This window comes from Puma concolor, chromosome B3 (assembly GCF_028749965.1).
Source record: "Puma concolor isolate L17-30 chromosome B3, mPumCon1.1.hap2, whole genome shotgun sequence".
In the NCBI taxonomy this organism is placed as follows: Eukaryota; Metazoa; Chordata; class Mammalia; order Carnivora; family Felidae; genus Puma; species Puma concolor.
In genome coordinates this window covers 31,157,713-31,176,129 of record NC_141672.1, presented here as the reverse complement: position 1 = coordinate 31,176,129, position 18,417 = coordinate 31,157,713, and the positions used below count along the sequence as shown (strand labels likewise).

Sequence of the window (18,417 nt, the reverse complement as noted above, 5' to 3'; positions counted from 1 at the left end):
CGCTGAGAAATGTATAGAATTGTTGAATAACTCTATTGCATGCCTGAAACTAATATAAATCCATGTTAATTATAAAAATAAAATAATTAAAAAAATAAAAGAAATATATATTAGCCTAGTGGGTAATCGTAATGTATACACTATTTTATGTTTTCCTACCATTGTCTAAGAATTAATCCTTGCCACAGTTGTCATCATAGTCATAGTTTTGAAGATTGTATTATATTCCAAGTAGATAATGTACCATAATTTACTTATTCAGTTCCTTATTGTTAACAGCAAAATTTAGAATTTCTAAGTCAGAGGGCATGACCGGTGTCGTGTCTCCTGACATATTGTTTACCAGAAGGTCAGTATTAGTTTCTGCATCTATAGGCTGGCCTTCTCTGGGTTGCTGTCAGCTTTCACTGAGCTTAAGAAAGAGGGCAAGGGGGGGCGCCTGGGTGGCGCAGTCGGTTAAGCGTCCGACTTCAGCCAGGTCACGATCTCGCGGTCCGTGAGTTCGAGCCCCGCGTCGGGCTCTGGGCTGATGGCTCAGAGCCTGGAGCCTGTTTCCGATTCTGTGTCTCCCTCTCTCTCTGCCCCTCCCCCGTTCATGCTCTGTCTCTCTCTGTCCCCAAAATAAATAAACGTTTGAAAAAAAAAAAAATTTAAAAAAAAAAGAAAGAGGGCAAGGGGATCTCCAGTAATTAGGGCTGGAGTATTATTCCCTCTCTACCTCGAGACCAGATGCCCATCCTAATGTCTAACTAGCTTTGCAGCACTCCCCTTATCTTGAGAGCCTCAACGCCTGGGTATTAGAAAATTTCAACTTGGAACCTTTCCAAGCCTTTTGCTATTTTATTCTCTATTTGTTTTTCTTAAGCAACTAACTAAATAAGAATAACATTTCAACCTCTTTCCATTCCCCCCTCCCCCAGCATTTTTCCTGCCTGCACCACCTCTGCCTCCAGTTTAACCATGGGGTTGGTTCTTACATTTTAAAGCTAAATACAAAAGCACAGTTCTGAGATGCAGCCAAGTTCTGCAGCCAAGTTTGAAGAATAAAACTTTTAAAACAGCTCTTCTGTCACACACTTGCGAGGGGAGGCAGGCTTTGCTATAAATAAGGCACATTCCATTTCTATCTCATCCTTTGCAGCCCTCTTGGATAATGCTGTTTGTATATGACTGCAGTGTTCTCTCGCTGCCCACTCACCCTTTCAACCTTCCCTTTTAGATCACATTTTATTTAAGCGCTCGGTAGTTCTGGAGTTTAGGGACCCTGCTTGAGAGAGGAGTACAAGTTTCCTTTCATTCTTTGGGGTTAAGTGTACTAAGATAAAGTGGCTGACTTGTAAGAAACTACATTTTATCTGAGACATTTTTAGCAGCTGCCGTATTAGTTTCCTATGGCTGCTGTAACAAATTACCACGAAATTAGGGCTTAAAACAAAACAAATTTGTCCTCTCATGGTTCTGGAGGTCAGAAGTCTAGAATGATTAGGCAGGACTGTATTGCTTCCGGAAGCTCTAGGGGAGAACGCATTTCCTTCCTTTTCCAAGAGGCTGGCCCCATTCCTCAACGCATGACCGTGCCTCGCTCTGACCTCCTTTGGCCATCGTGCCTCCTTCTCTGACTCTGCCCCTCTTGCATCCTTCTTATAGGAACCCGTGGTTCCATGGATCCCCTCCCCCCCATGTAATCCAGGGTAACCTCCCCATCTTGAAATCCTTAACTTAATCATGCTTGCAAAGTCCCTTTTGCTGTGTAAGGCAGCATATTCACAGGTTTTGGGAGTTAGGATGTGGACATCTTGGTGGGGGGAGGTATTCTGCCTACTACTTAGAAAAGGGAAGGAAAAATAATTTTGGAATTTTATCTGTTTTTCATAGCTACAGAGAGGATGTGCTGAAGGATTGGTTTTCCTTCTAGTGTTTGGGATGATAGATATGTAGCAACCTAAATTAAATCTAAGATGTCCGTTTGTATTTGCTAATGTCCCTTTGAAGACAGGAAAGAGGAACCTTTCAGTGGCTGGCAGTGAGGATGGGGGGGGGGAGGTGTCTTAGTTAAAGACCTTCCTTCCTTCCTTACTGGGTACTTATATTAGGCTCTTCTTAGGACATTGAGGAGAAATGACCAAGCAGATGCATTCTAAATAAATGAAGGAAAACCTCCTTTACTAGAGCCTCCTACGGAGTGGCTTTCTTTCTTATGGGACTGTTCATCTCCAGTTATTTTAGATTTTAGAATATATAAAAATTGTGGTACTGAGCAGTGCAGTTAATCAACACTGTCTTCATGGCTGGCTGGAGAGTACAGTAGGAGACCATGACCTTGCATTCTTTTTTTTCAAGCAGTAGGAGAGCACTGGCAAAATGCACTCTTCTTAGCCTGAAGGCTAAAGGAATGTGCCAGTCTGCTTGTTGACTCTCCCGAGGCCTCTCTTTCCACCATTTTTCATGTTCTGGTGAGGAGTCGTGACACATAATGGCAGACAAAAGGTGCACAGGTGATAATGTTGCCTGTAAAACCACCAAGCAACAGCACGACCCTGGACGTTAAAATGATTCAAGGCAGATGAGCCCCTCCAAGGAGCTAGTCAAGAGAACAGATGATAAAGCCTAACCGTTAGCAAGGGATTGGAGTGAGCTTTTCTTCCTAAAAGGAATGATTACTATCACTAAGTTCACTGCCTTCTGGGGAAGGAGAGGTCGGTAGTTGAAAGCAAGCTCTCCTGTGGCCAGTGACAAGCTACGATTTTAGGACAGGGGATAGCGAACTACTTGCCCTTGGACCTAACCCATCCTCATGTCAGTTCTTGCAGAGCCCTTGGACTAAGGGTAGTTTTTACGTTTTAAAATGGTTGGGAAAAAATTTAAAAAGGAGCAATATTCCATGATGTGTGAAAATCACGTAAAATTCAGATTTCAGGGTTTGTACCACAAGACTTATGGAAACACATCCATGCTATTCATTTATCAGGTATCTGTGGCTGCCACAGAGGAGTTGAGCGGTTGTGGCAAGAGACTGACCATATGCCTGACAAAGCCTAAAATATTTACTAACTGGCCTTTTATAGAGAAGTTTGCAGCCTCTGCTTTTGGGGATTTGGAAGAGACTGAAAAAGCCTCTGCAAATGTCCTTGTTGGGACAATATTTCCATAGGAACCAAGACCCGGTGATTCCGCCCAGTGGAAACTCATTTCTAGGAACCCGTGGGGAGTCTGGCTAGAGAACGGGTATACACGATAACCCGGAAACCAGGTACATTCGTTTGCTCTAAATAAGACACAAATCCTCCCATTCACTCCTGGAATAGTATCTCTCCTTTGCTGAGGGGGTCATAGAGTTTATTCCAGTACTTTATGGAAGAGATTCTGTTTGGTTGGTTGGTTGTTTGTTTGTTTTTTTTTAATGAAGAATGGCATATTGGGCTGCTGGAAGTGTTGGGCTGTGTGTTCTGAAATATCCCAGTAGGACAAGTGCCAGCTACCTACGTTTCAGATGCAATGTCCAAATGGCTCTCATTTTTCCAAGACCCACTTTGTCCGGGCATCGGGCCAGTGCCTTGGCACATGACGGCTCACACCGACAACACCTCTGCAGGATCACTGGGTGCCGTTCCCACTGGGTGCCATTCCCCTATGAAGAAGGGGGCTCGTAGTGGGTATGCCTGTGCCTGAAGGCTGCTGTGAGCACGAGGCCACTTCTTCGTAGGCCAGGCTCTTTTCACAAGACCTGGAAGGAGCAGGCCAGCCACTGGGGGAGCTGCTTAGTTCTGGTCTTTTCCCTCTGATAGCAGGGCTAGCACGACCTCATAAGCAAACTGCTGTAATCACTGAGTTATAGTACTCAGTGATGGTGTTAACTTCCATCACTTAGGTTGTGTCGATGTCTTGACCGTTGCGAATATGCTGCAGCAGGCAGGGCGCAGACATCGTTTTGAGATACTGATTTCGTTTCCTTTGGCGGTATACCCAGACGTGGGATTGCTGGATCGTGCGGTAGTTCTGGTGTTTTCTGAACCTCCATACCGTTTTCCTTAGTGGCTGTACTAATGTACATTCTGACCAAGAGTGAATAAGGATGCCCTTTTCTTCTCATCCTCACCAACTCTTGTTATTTCTTGTTTTTTTCATGATGGCCATTCTAACAGCGTGAGGTGACCTATCATTGTGGCCTTGATTTGCATTCCCAAAAGCCAAGCTATGGACACAACCTAAATGTTTGTCAGTGGATGAATGGAGAAAGAAAATTTGGTGTGTAGATACAATGGAATAGGATTCAGGCATAAAAAAAAAGAAGAAAACCCTGTCATTTGTGATCACATGGCGGAACCTGCAGGACGTTGCACTGAGTGAAATAAGCCTGATGGAGAAAGACGAATACTGTATGGCTTCATTTATACATGGAATTTAAACAAAATAAAAATGAACGCATAGAGCCAGAGAGTAGATGGTGGTGGGGGCTGGGGGTGGAGGAAACGGGGAGATGTTGGTCAAAGGGTACAAACCTTCTGTTATAAGATGAATGAGTCCTGAAGGAGCTAGTGCACAGCATGGCGACTATAGTTAATAACACTATATTTGGGGCGCCTGGGTGGCGCAGTCGGTTAAGCGTCCGACTTCAGCCAGGTCACGATCTTGCGGTCCGTGAGTTCGAGCCCTGCGTCAGGCTCTGGGCTGATGGCTCGGAGCCTGGAGGCTGTTTCCAATTCTGTGTCTCCCTCTCTCTCTGCCCCTCCCCCGTTCATGCTCTGTCTCTCTCTGTCCCAAAAATAAATAAAAAACGTTGAAAAAAAAATAACACTATATTTTACTTGAAATTTGCTAAAAAAAGTACCTCTTAAATGTTTTCACCACACACACACACACACACACACACACACACACACACAGGTAACTATGTGAGGTGATGGGTGTGTTAATTAACTTTGTTGTGACAAGTATTTCATAACATATATGTATATCAAATCACGTGCGCTTTGTATAGGTACAATTTTATGTGCCACTTATACCTCAATAAATTTTGGGAAAAATCTTAATTTCCATTCTATAGTTGCTCGCCGCAGTCCATATCCCTCGTGTCATGTGTGCGGAAGTCCTGAGATACTATTCATCTAAACTTTGTAAGATGAGGAAACTGAGGCTGGTGTAGGGTCAACTAGCCTCTGGTGGCTGAGCCAGACCTTCTGACCTCAGGGTCTGGCGTCCTACACACTACTTCCCACAGCTTCTCCGTGAGGCCAGGCCTCCAGCCACTGAGCCATGGCATCTAAACCAGTCGTAGCAGAGGACTGTGCTACATACAGTTTAGGCATATGGAGCTTGGGTTCATCCTAATGGTGGTCACCGGCCGACCTCCAGAGACCAGTTTTGCATCCCGGGTATTTTTTTGGCTTTACTCTCAAACTGTTGCTGTGTCGAGTACAGTCTCTTTCTCTTCCTCATTAACACATCCGTGGCTTGTGTTTCAGCCCCAAGCCAAACCAGACCAAACCCAAACTGGATTTCCATTCGTGTTCCTTTTGCCACGTGGCTCCAAATCAGGAAAGGTATAAGGCATGCATTCTGCTCACAAGAAGACTTAAAAATTGTGGGAAAACGCACTTTCAAGGAAGGTTTGTGTCCTTTGGGACGTAGGAATATACCATTAATCACAACTGTGCCTCACAGCTGCACAAGTTATTAAAAGAGCTCATTTTAAGCCAATTTTAAATAGCAGAGATCGTTCTTCAGCACATTCAATAAGCACTCTGTCCTGGTTTTGCCCCGATCCCCGCACACTCCTTCTCAGTCTTCAGCCCTGGAGTTGCCTCCTCTGCCCACCCTGTGACTCCTTGGCCCCCTTCTCTTCTCCATGCCATCTGGGAGCAACCTCGCGCTCTGTGTATGCTGACTTGGGGATTCCGCAAAAGCTCTCCCCTCTCCAACCTCCACATGCCTATATCCAGCTGCTTAAAGGATGTCTCTGTTTGAGTCCTCCTCACTGCAGACTCAACAGGTAGACTGTAACTCCTGTTGGCCTGCCCGAGACCGTGCTCCCGCTAGAATTCAGTGGCTGGTGTCACATCATTCATCCAGCGAGCGTCTGAGTACAAACCGAACATGATTCTCTTTGACAAAACTCTATGCCTCTATGCCACGTAAATGTTTTTATTTTTGTATGTGTTACCTTTTGTGTTTGCTTCCCTACAATACTGTAAATGCGTGGCACCCGGTAGGCAATAAATAAATGTTTGGTGGGCAGACCTATTGATACGCATTCCTGAAACATATCCCATTACCTTTCCCGGATGAGATTTGCTACCACACGACTTCTCTTTGCACTGGGTAGACCGTGCAACTCCATTTTTGGTGCAAAGATTGGTAACGTCTCTCCGAGCTTTGCAAACTTATTTATCTTAGGAATTATTGAGCTTGGCTGCTCTCCACATCATGTAACAATTCTGCTGTCACATTTTCCTCCTTGCTTTCTTTCTTCCCTCACCCCCAACTTCTCATATTCCTATCTGTGAACAAGAACGCGAAGAAATGAAGACAAGAATACAAACCCATATTTCTCTCACCAATTAAAAATATCTTTCCATCTTGTTTTACTATTCAATGAGTTCCTTGTCCTCTTTCTATGTCAAAATTAAAACAGCTTCTTTCCTTCCTAGTGTCTTTATATTTTTTTTCTTATTGCAGAAATGATTCATGTTTACTATAGACAAAGTTAGAAATTATAGACAAACACAAAGAAGGAAATAAAATGTATAACCTATCTTGCTCACAGAGCTATAGTTAACTTTTAAAATTACCTAGTTCCAGGGACACCTGGGTGGCTCAGTTGGTTGGGTGTCCAACTTTGGCTCAGGTCATGATCTCGCAGTTCGTGGGTTCGAGCTCCACATTGGGCTCTGTGCTGACGCCTCAGAGCCTGGGGCCTGTGTCTCCCTCTCTCTGCCCCTCCCCCGCTCTCGCTCTCCCTCTCACTCACTCTCTCTCAAAACTAAATAAACGTTAAAAAAATTTTTTTTAAATACCTTGTTCCATCCTTTTTTATTTTCCTATGTACACACTTCAACAAAAATGTAGACTTGCACTTGCTGTTGGAAAACTCCTTTTTACTGACTGGGTTGAGAACGTGTTCCCATGATGGCAGATATTTCTCTAGATCAGGTGTCAACAAACTTTCTTTGTAAAGGGCCAGATAGTAAATATTTGAGGCCTTGTGGGACGTGCTGTTTCTTTTTAAACTACTTAACTCTGCTGTTGTATTGTGATATGTAAATGAATGAGTGTTGCTTTGTTCCAATAAAACTTTATTTTCAAATCAGGCGGTTGGCCAGGTTTGACTCATGGCTGGGCCATGGTTTGCTTATGCTTGCTCTAGAATACCATTTTTAATGGCTCAACAGTATTCTACTTTATCAGTGTATCATGATTTACTTAACCAATCAGAATAATAGCTAATATTGCTGGAGGCTTTATACCGTGTTTCACATATTGAAAGGCTTGTTCTATTTCCTTTCTCACTTTTCCTGCCCATAGCTCTGTGAAATGTAGGTATTATTCTTTCTATTTAACAGATGAGGAAACTCAGATAAAAAACAGGTAGGTAATTTGCCTAAGGTTAGATGGCTGTTAAGTAGAAAAGGCAAAACTTAATTTGTTTTGAGATTTAGAAGCCATGCTTTTAAGTACTCCTTATATTTTTATACACATTGGTGATTATTTCCTTGGGATAAATCCCTAGAATTAGAATAACAAGTGCATCTTAAGGCTTTTGATCTGCGTTTCCAGGTTGATATGTGTGGCCAGATCCTATTTCTTGGGGGTATATAACAGCACTGTGTGCCTAACACGCCTACCTGTATCAGGGACTTTTTAAAACCTTAGCAAGAATACTTCATTGTTTTATATCATATTAAAAATTATAAATACGGATGAACATTTCCCTTATGCATATTTCTCATTTATGTTTCTTATTAGGTGAATTTCTCATTCATGTCCTTTCCTCATTATTCTATTAGAGCAGTTGTCTTTTTCTATTGATTTATTGGAGCCTTTCATGTAAGGAATTCCTCTGGTGTTTTAGTTGATGTTACATGGCTTGTTATGAAAATGGTCCATTTACTTGAAAAAGCTATTGTCTTTACAATTGAAGAGAGTTAAGCAGAAAAAGTATTTGGCTTTAACATAAAGCACTAGACTTCTGAAATTAAACAAACAAACAAAAACAACAAAAAACCCTGTAAGGTAAGACAGAACTTATTCCTGCTGAGGAACTTGTCCCTTTAGTTCACATCTTCTTAAGTCACTAGGATTTGAGTTCTTTAATTGGAACTACTGCTTTGCCGTGGTCATGGCAACACATCTTAGCTGCCATGGACAGCATATACCTTTACAAAATATTTTTTAGGGAGTGGTTTTTGGATGGAATTTGTTATCCAGTGTATTCATGGAGAGTCTAGATGAATTAATGGGTGGTAGAACAATAATTGTATAATAATAATAGTAATAAAAATAGTGAAATTAACTATAGATACTTAATATCATAGGAGTAGTTAATAGTAGATAGTTACTATCTCCTGGTCACTTACTATATTCCAGCCACAATGCTAAATGCTTTCTATTATTTAATTTGATCTTCACTGTAATGCCAAGTCATAGATATTGTTATTATCCCTGTTTTATACATGAAGAAACAGACCAAAAACCTAGGTGGCTTACCCCGGACTTTAGAGCTGCTAAGTAGGAGTGAGCTTGACTTTGACCCTGATGCTCTACCGTCAGAGACTTACAGGCTTATTACAGAAAGATGTTGGGGTATGTGCTTACCTGTGTGCACATGTGTAGCAGATATCTTGATTGTCAAAGGTGGAGACAGCACTGCTAGACTCTAATAACCCTAGGATCAATGGGCCATGAATCTGACCCAGGATTCAGAACCCATGCTCTTGTAAAGATCAGAGTTAGGATGCTTAATTAGATTCAAAGAGCCCAAAGGGTAGCTGCTCCAATACAGTCTATCTCAGGTTTCTCTTGAGGACCGTCGAATTGGAAGAGGACATCTGATGGGGAAAGGCAGAGTTGTAAGACTCCCTAGGCACTAGAAAAGAAGAACCATTTTTTTTCCTTCCAACTTTATTGAAGTATAATTGACAAAATTGTGTGTGTGTGTGTGTGTGTGTGTGTGTGTGTATGTGTGTGTGTGTGACTTTTTCTTTATTCCTCCATCAATTGACACTTAGATTGCTTTTGTGTGTTGGATATTGTAAATAGTGTTTCAGTGAACAAGGAAGTGCAGAGATACTGATGTATCTCTGGAAGTGAAAGGAAGTCTTTGAGATACTGATTTCATTTCCTTCAGAAATGAAAGGGTTCTCTTTTTTCCCACATCCTCACTAACTCTTGTTATTTCTTTTGTTAATAGCCATTCTAACAGGTGTGAGGTGACATCTTATTCTGGTTTTGATTTGCATGATTAGTGATGTTGAGAATCTTTTCATGTACCTTTTGGCCATTTGAATGTCTTCTTTGGAAAAATGTTTATTTAGGTCCTTTGCCTATTTTTAGGTTGGATTGTCATTATTTTTGCTACTGAGTTGTATGAGTCCCTTATAAATTTTAGATATAACCCCTTATGAGATATGAGATATGAATGAGTCCTCCTATTCTGTAGGTTGCCTTTTCATTTTGTTGATTGTTTCCCTTGCTGTGCAGAAGGTTTTTGGCTTGTTGTAGTCCCACTTGTTAATTTTTTATTTTGTTGATTGTGCTTTTGGTGTCACGTCAAAAAATCATTGTCCAGACCAACCTTAAAGAGCTTTTAGCCTATGTTTTCTTTTAGGAGTTTTACAGTTTCACATTTTACATTTAAGTATTTATTTATTTAATTTTAATTTACATTCAAGTTAGTTAGTGTATAGTGTAATAATGATTTCAGGAGTAGAATCCAGTGATTCATCCCCTACCTATAACACCCAGTACCCATCCCAACAAGTGCCCTCCTCAATGCTCATAGCCCATTTAGCCCATCCCTCCATCCCAAACCCCTCAGTTTTTTCTCTGTATTTGAGTCTCTTATGTTTTGTCCTCCCTCCCTGTTTTTATCTTAGTTTTGCTTCCCTTTCCTAATGTTCACCTCTTTTGTATCTTAAAGTCCACATATGAGTGAAGACATATTTGTCTTTCTCTGACTGACTAACTTCACTTAGCATAATACACTCTAGTTCCATCCACATTGTTGCAAATGGCAAGATTTCATTCTTTTAAAAAATTTTTTTTAATGTTTATTTTTGAGAGAGTGAGAGAGTGCGAGCAGGGGAGGGGCAGAGAGAGGGAGACACAGAATCTGAAGCAGGCTCCAGGCTCCAGGCTCCAAGATGTCAGCACAGAGCCTGACGCAGGGCTCGAACCCACAAACTGCGAGATCATGACCTGAGCTGAAGTTGGACGCTTAACCGACTGAGCCATCCAGGTGCTCCAAGATTTAAATCTTTTTGATTGCCAAGTAATATTCCATTATATATATATATATATATATATATATATATATATATATACACCATGTCTTCTTTTTTTTTTTAAATGTTTATTTATTTTTGAAAGAGACAGAGACAGAATGCGAGTGGGTTGGGGCAGAGAGAGAGGGAGACACAGAATCTGAAGCAGGCTGCAGGCTCCAGGCTCCAAGCCATCAGCACAGAGCCCGTCGCGGGGCTCTCACAAGCTGCGAGATTGTGACCTGAGCTGAAGTCGGATGCTCAACAGACTGAGCCACCCAGGCACCCCTGTACCACATCTTTATCCATTCATCAGTTGATGGACATTTGGGCTCTTTCCATACTTTGGCTGCTGTACATAGTGCTGCTATAAACATTGGGGTGCATGTGCCCCTTAGAAACAGCACACCTGTATTCTTTGGATAAATACCGAGTAGTGCAATTGCTGGATTGTAGGGTGGTTCTATTTTTAATTTTTTGAGGAACCTCCGTACCGTTTTCCAGAGTGGCTGCACCAGCTTGCATTGCCACCAACAATGCAAAAGAGATCCTCTTTCTCCTCATCCTTGCCAACATCTGTTGTTTCCTGAGTTGTTAATTTAGCCATTCTGACAGGTGTGAAGTAGTATCTCATTATGGTTTTGATTTGTATTTCCCTGATGATGAGTGATGTTGAGCATTTTTTCATGTTAGCCATCTGGATGTCTTTTTTGGAAAAGTGTCTATTCATATCTTTTGTCCATTTCTTCACTGGATTATTTGTTTTTTGAGTGTTGAGTTTGATAAGTTCTTTATAGACTTTGGATACTAACCCTTTGTCTGATATGTCATTTGCAAATATCTTCTCCCATTCTATTGGTTGCCTTTTAGTTTTGCTGATTGTTTCCTTTACTGTGAAAAAACTTTTTGTCTTGATGAGGTCCCAACAGTTCATTTTTGCTTTTGTTTCCCTTGCCTCCGGAGACGTGTTGAATAAGAAGTTGCTGCGGCTGAGGTCAAAGAGGTTTTTGCCTGCTTCCTCCTCTAGGATTTTGATGGTTTCCTGTGTTACATTGAGGTCTTTCATCCATTTTGAGTTTATTTTTGTGTATGGTGTAAGAAAGTGGTCTAGGTTCATTCTTCTGCATGTCACTGTCCAGTTTTCCCAGCACCATTTGCTGAAGAGACTGTCTATTCCATTGGATATTCTTTCCTGCTTTGTCAAAGATTAGTTGGCGATACGTTTGTGGGTCCATTTCTGGGTTCTCTATTCTGTTTCATTGAGCTAAGTGTCTGTTTTTGTGCCAGTACCTTATTGTCTTGATGATTACAGCTTTGTAATATATCTTGAAGTCTGGAATTGTGATGCCTCCAGCCTTGGTTTTCTTTTTCAAGATTGCTTTGGCTATTTGGGGTCTTTTCTGGTTCCATACACATTTTTGGATTGTTCGTTCTAGCTCTTTGAAGAATGCTGGTGCTATTTTTGATAGGGATTGCTACATTTAGGTCTTTAATCCATTTCCAGTTAATTTCTGTGGGAGGTGTAAGATAGGGCTCCCATCTCATTCTTTGGATGTGGATTACAGTGTTTCTAACACTGTTTCTTGAAGAAACTATGCTTTCTCCACTGTGTGTTCTTGTGTTTCGTATCAAAGATTACTTGACCATATATCTGTGGATTTATTTCTGGGTTCTCTATTCTGCTCTATTGGTCTCTGTGTCTGCTTTTAGCCCAGTATCATACTGTTTTGATTACTATAGATTTGTGATATAGTTTGAAATCAGGAGTTGTGATACTGCCAGCTTTATTCTTTTTTCTTAAAATTACTTTGAATATTCTGAATCTTTTGTGATTCCATATGAATTTTGAGATATTTTTTCTATCTCTATGAAAAATGCCATTGGACTTTTGATAGGGATTGTGTTGACTTTGTACATTGCTTTGGGTAGTATGGATATTTTAATAATATTAATTCTTTCAATCCATAAACATGTGATATCTTTCCATTTATTTGTGTCTTTTTCAGTTCTTTCATCAGTGTCTTATAGTATTCAGTGTATAGGTCTTTCACGTTCTTGGTTAAATGTATTCCTTCCTTCATTCATTCTATTGTAAATGGAAGTTTTTTCTTTATCTCTCTTTCAAAAAGTTCATTTTTAGTGTATAGAAATGCAACTGATTTTTGTATGTTGATTTTGTATTCTGCAACTTTAACGAATTCATTTATGCTAAGTTTTTTTTGGTTGAGTCTAGAGGTTTGTTTGTTTTATACACACACACACACACACACACACACACACACACACACATTAGGATTATGTCATTTGCAAACAGAGGCAATTTTACTTCTATCTTTAAAAAAAATTTTTTTTAAATGTTTTATTATCCATATTTGAGAGAGAGGAAGACAGAGCGTGAGCAGGGGAGGAGCAGAGAGAGCGAGCGAGAGAGAGAGAGAGAGAGAGACAGAATTCGAAGCAGGCTCCAAGCTGTCAGCACAGAATCTGACACGGGGCTTGAACCCACGAACCATGAGGTCATGACCTGAGCCAAAGTCAGACACTTGACTGATTGAGCCACCCAGATGCCCCTTACTTCCACCTTTCTAATATGTCTGTCTTTCTCCTTTCCTTTTCTCTTCTTTCTTTCTTTCTTTCTTTCTTTCTTTCTTTCTTTCTTTCTTTCTTTCTTTCTTTCTTTCTTTCTTTCTTTCTTTCTTTCTTTCTTTCTCTTTTTTCCTTTGCCTAATTATTTAGGCTAGTGCCACCAGTATTATGTTGAATAGAAGTGGTGGAGAGTGGGCATTGTCTTGTTTCTGATTCTAGAAGGAACGCTTTCAGCTTTTCACTGTTGAATATGTCAGCTGTGGTCTTGTTATATATGACTTTTCTTAGGTTGAGGTACATTCCTTTTATACCTAATTTGTTGTGAGTTTTTATAATGAATGGATGTCAAGTGTTTTATTTTTTGTCAAGTGTTTTATTCTGCAGCTATAGAAATGATCATATGATTTTGTCCTTCATTTCATTAGTGTGTTGTATCATATGTATTGATTTGCATACACTGAACTTCCTTGCATCCCAGGGATAAGTCGCACTTTATCATGGTATGTGATACTTTTAATGTGCTGTTGGATTTGGTTTGCTAGTGTTTTGTTAAGGATTTTTGCATCTATATTCAAAAGGGTTATTGGCTTGCAGTTTTTCTTTTCTTGCAGTAGCTTTGTGTACCTTTGATATCAGGATAATTCTGGCCTCTGAAATGAGTTTGGGAGTGTCCCTTCTTCCTCAATTTTTTTAAAGAGTTTGAGAAGGATTGGTGTTAATTCTTTAAATGTTTGTTTGAATCCACCAGTGAAACCAGTGGTCCTGTGATTTTCTTTGTCGTGAGCTTAAAAAAAAAAGTTTATTTATTTATTTTGAGGTGGGGAGGGGCAGAGAGAGAGGGAGAGAGAGAATCCCAAGCAGCTCCATGCTCATCATGGAGCCCAACATGGGGCTCAAACCCATGACCATGAGACCAGGACTTGAGCCAAAATCAGGGGTTGGACACCAAACTGACTGAGCTACCCAGGCACTCCTGTTGTGAGATTTTTGATTAATGATTTAATCTCATGACTCATTTTTGGTCTCTTCAGATTTTCTACTTCTTTATGATTCAGTCTTGGTATGTTGTATGTGTATATGAATTTATCCATTACTTCTAGGTTATCCAACTTGTTGGTGTATAATTATTCACAGTAGTCTTTTATGATCTTTTTATTTCTGTGGTATCAGTTATTATTTCCCTTCTTTCATTTCTGATATTATTTGCTTGAGTTCTTTCTTCTTAGTCTTGCTAAAGCTTTGTCAATTGTGTTTTTTCAACAAATCACCTTCTAATTTTGTTTACCTTTTCTATTATTTTTCTAGTCTCTTTTCATTTACCTCCACTCTAATCTTTATTCCTTCCTCGTGCTCATTTTGGGATTAGTTCTTTTTTTTATTTCCTTGAGGTGTAAAATTAGATTGTTTAAAATCTTTCTTGTTTCTTTTAATGTAGGTTTATTGCTATAAACTTTCCTCTTAAAACTGCTTTTGCTGCAAGCTATAGGTTTTGATATGTTGTTTCCATTTTTGTGTGCTTCAAGATATTTTTGGATTTCCTTTTATTTCCTTAATGATCCATTGGCCATTCAGAAGTGCATTAACTTTTACATTTATGAATTTTCCAGCTTTCCTCCTGTTATTGATTTCTAGTTTCATACCATTGTGGTTGGAATAGATAATTGATTTCATTTTAATCTTACTAAATTTTTTAAAGCCTTGGTTGTATACTAGTATATGATCTGTCCTAGAGAAAGTTCTGTGTGCAATTGAGAAGAATGCATATTCTGCTGCTCTTGGATGGAATGTTCTTTATATCTATTAGGTCTGTTTTGTCTAAAGTGAACTTTAAGGTCAGTGTTTCCTTATTGAGTTCTGTCTGGGTGGTCTATTTATTGTTGAAAGTGGAGTATGAAGTCCCTTGCCATTTTCATATTGTTGTCTATTACTTCTTTCAGATCTGTTAGTATTTGCTTAATATATTCATGTGTTCATTGTTGGGTGCATATATATTACAACTGTTATATCTTCTTGATGAATTAACCCCTTTATCATTATATAATAATTTTCTTTTGTTATGGTTTTTGACTTGAAGTCTATTTTGTCTGGTGTAAGTACAGTTACCCCTGCTCCCTTTTGTTTTCCATTTGCATGGAATATTTATTCCCATCCCTTCACTTTCAACAATATATGTTCTTAAAGTTGAAGTGAGTCTCTGGTAGGCAGGATATAATTGAGCTTTTGTTGTTGTTGTTGTTGTTAATCCATTCAGCTACTCTATGACTTTTGATTAGAGAATTTAATTCATTTACACTCAATGTAACTATTGATAGATAAGGACTTACTGTTACCATCTTGTAATCGTGTTTTGGCTATTTTGTAGTTCCTTTGTTTCATTCTTCCTCTCTTGCTATCTTCTTTTGTGATTTGATTTTCTATAGTGTATGCTTAAGTTTATTTCTCTTTCTTTTTTGTGTATGTAGTATAGTTTTTTGACTTGAGGTTATTATGAGACTTATGTAAAATATAACAGTCTATTTTAGGATGATAACTTTCATACAAAAACCTTACCTTTTACTTCCCCCTTTTATGTTTTTTTTTTTAAATTTTAATGTTTATTTATTTTTGAGAGAGAGAGAGAAAGAGAGAGAGTGAGAGCATGAGCAGGAGAGGAACAGAGAGAGAGGGAGACACAGAATCCGGAGCAGACTCCAGGCTCTGAACTGTCAGCACAGAGCCTGATGTGGGGCTCAAACTCATGAATGATGAGATCATGACCTGAGCTGAAGTCAGACTCTTAACTGACTGAGCCACCCAGGTGCCCCTCCCCCTTTTATGTTTTTGATAGCACAACTTACATCTTTTTATATCATGTATCCATTAAAAAATTATTGTACCTATAGTTGTTTGTTTTTTTTTTTAAGATTTTTTTATTTTCTTAAGTAATCTCTATGCCCAACGTGGGGCTCGAACTTACAACCCTGAGATCAAGAGTTGTGTGCTCTACTGACTGAGCCAGCCAGGTACCCTGTACCTATAGTTATTTTAAGTCATTTTTTCTTAAAAGTTTTTTTTCCTTTATACCAGAGTTAAGTGATTTAAACACTACCTTTACAGTATTAGGGTTTTCTGAATTTGATTATATACCTACTTTTACCAGTGAATTATATACTTTCAGATTTTTTATGCTATTAATATCCTTTCACTTCTACTTGAGGACTCTCTTTAGTGTTTCTTGTAAGGTATGTTTAGTGGTGATAAACTCCTCAGCTTTTGTTTGTCTGGGAAGTTCTCTATTAACCTTCATTTTCAAAGGGCATCTTTGATGGGTAAAGTATTCTGGGTTGGCAGTTTTTTCTGCCTGCAAGATTTCTGCCAAGAAATCAGCTGATAGCTTTATAAGCATTCTCTTGTTTATAACACATTTCTTTCTCTTGCTGCTTTCAAAATTCTTTCTTTGTCTATGATTTTTGATAGTTTTATTGTAACTTGTTTTAGTGAAGTCATCGCTGGGTCAAGTCTTATTGAGGACCCATGAGATGAGCTTCATGTACCTGGATGTCTTGATCTCTCCCAAGATTTGGGAAGTGTTCAGCTATTAGCAGAGAAACTACTTCTTTTGGCCACCCAAATTACTCCCAAGTGCCTACCAATTTACATGTAAAACTCCCTTTTCTGTCATTTAAGCATTCAACCAACTGACGCCAAACTAATTTTAGTCTTGTATCACATGATTCCATAATACGTACCCAGTTCTCTGGGCAAACAGACCCAATCCAAACAGCTTGAGCTTTCTCTCTCCTTTGTTTAACCTGTTTTACGTTCTTGAAATGTCTTCAGTTTCTCGGCCTCAACCCTAAGTCTTCATCTGTCAGAATTCTGGACCGTTCTCAATACTGAGACAAAAATTCTACCTAAAGATCAGTTCCTAATTTTTAAGGACAGAAGTGACTCCCTCCACCGCCATTTGCTTCTGATGATATTTCTATTACTTTCTTTAAAAACAAATTTTTTTAACATTTATTCATTTATTGAGAGATGGAGAGAAACAGAGCATGAGTGGGGGAGGGGCAGAGAGAGAGGGAGACACAGAGTCAGAAACAGGCTCCAGGCTCTGAGCTGTCAGAACAGAGCCCGATGCAGGGTTCAAACCCCCCCCCCCCCCACTGTGAGATCATGACCTGAGCTGAAGTGAGACGCCCAACTGACTGAGCCACCTAGGCACCCCTATATTGCTTTCTTTTAAAACAATTTTTTTGTGTTTATTTATTTATTTATTATTATTTTTTTTTACAGTCTTGACGTCTTTTATTTTTTTTTACATTTATCACGCCATGAATTCATAGGGAATGGGTTCCAACAGCTTAGGCTCCTTTCCATTGGTTCTCACAAAGTGTGCTTCTCTGGGTGGGGCAGGCTGGCGCTTCAGTTGAACCCAAGTACCTTTCTCCTTGGCTTCCTTCTTTTTCTGATCATTTTCCTTCACACTCTTCAGGAAGCTGTCTCGGCTCTTTGAGTGCTTAATGTGTTCGATACGTACATTAATTCTCTTAGCGAGAATCTTGCCCTTAATTTGTTTGTTTACAACAATGCCAACAGCATGCTGGGTAACATTGTAGACTCTTCCAGTTTTGCGGTGGTAACATTTGTGGGGCATTCCTTTTTGAACAGTGCCCATTCCTTTGATGTCCACAATATCACCTTTCTTGTAGATTCGCATGTATGTTGCCAAAGGAACAACTCCATGTTTTCTAAAAGGCCTAGAGAACATATAGCGAGTATCTCTCTTCTTTCCCTTTGTGTTGGTCATTTTGGCGAATTACTGGAAGATGGCAGTTCCGGCTGAAAGGAAGCTGTGTTTATTTATTTTTAAGAGAGAGAAAGAGAGACAGAGCATGAATGGAGAAGGAGCAGAGAGAGAGGGAGACACAGAATCTGAAGCAGGCTCCAGGCTCTGAGCTGTCAACACAGTCCTGATGTGGGGCTCGAACTCACGAGCTCTGGGATCATGACCTAAGCTGAAGTTGGATGCTTAACCAACTGAGCCACCCAGGGGCCCTGATAATTATATTACTTTCAAGTCAACTATAACCTACTTATTTGTTGGACAGCTTTTGTGTGTGTCTTCTCCATCTAGCTTCATTGGAAGACCCTTGAGAATTGGATCTAATTCATTTTTGTATTCCCTGTAGGACTTGCATGGTTCCTTGAATATAGTGATTTTCCATAGATGAAAATGACACGTTGGGACACCTGGGTGGCTCAGTCGGTTGAGCATCTGACTCTTGGTTTCTTTCTTTTTTTTTTTTTTTTAATTTTTTCAACGTTTTTTATTTATTTTTGGGACAGAGAGAGACAGAGCATGAACGGGGGA

The 18,417-nt window shown here is 39.7% G+C and overlaps 1 protein-coding gene and 1 pseudogene across 13 annotated transcripts in view; one reads left to right on the top strand and one right to left on the bottom strand.

Annotated features, from left to right (window-relative positions):
- The window catches only part of RGS6 (regulator of G protein signaling 6), a 599,839-nt gene that overhangs the window by 67,839 nt on the left and 513,583 nt on the right, over nt 1–18,417 (top strand). The window lies entirely within an intron of this gene.
- Nucleotides 17,367–17,891, bottom strand: LOC112855817 (large ribosomal subunit protein eL21 pseudogene; annotated as a pseudogene).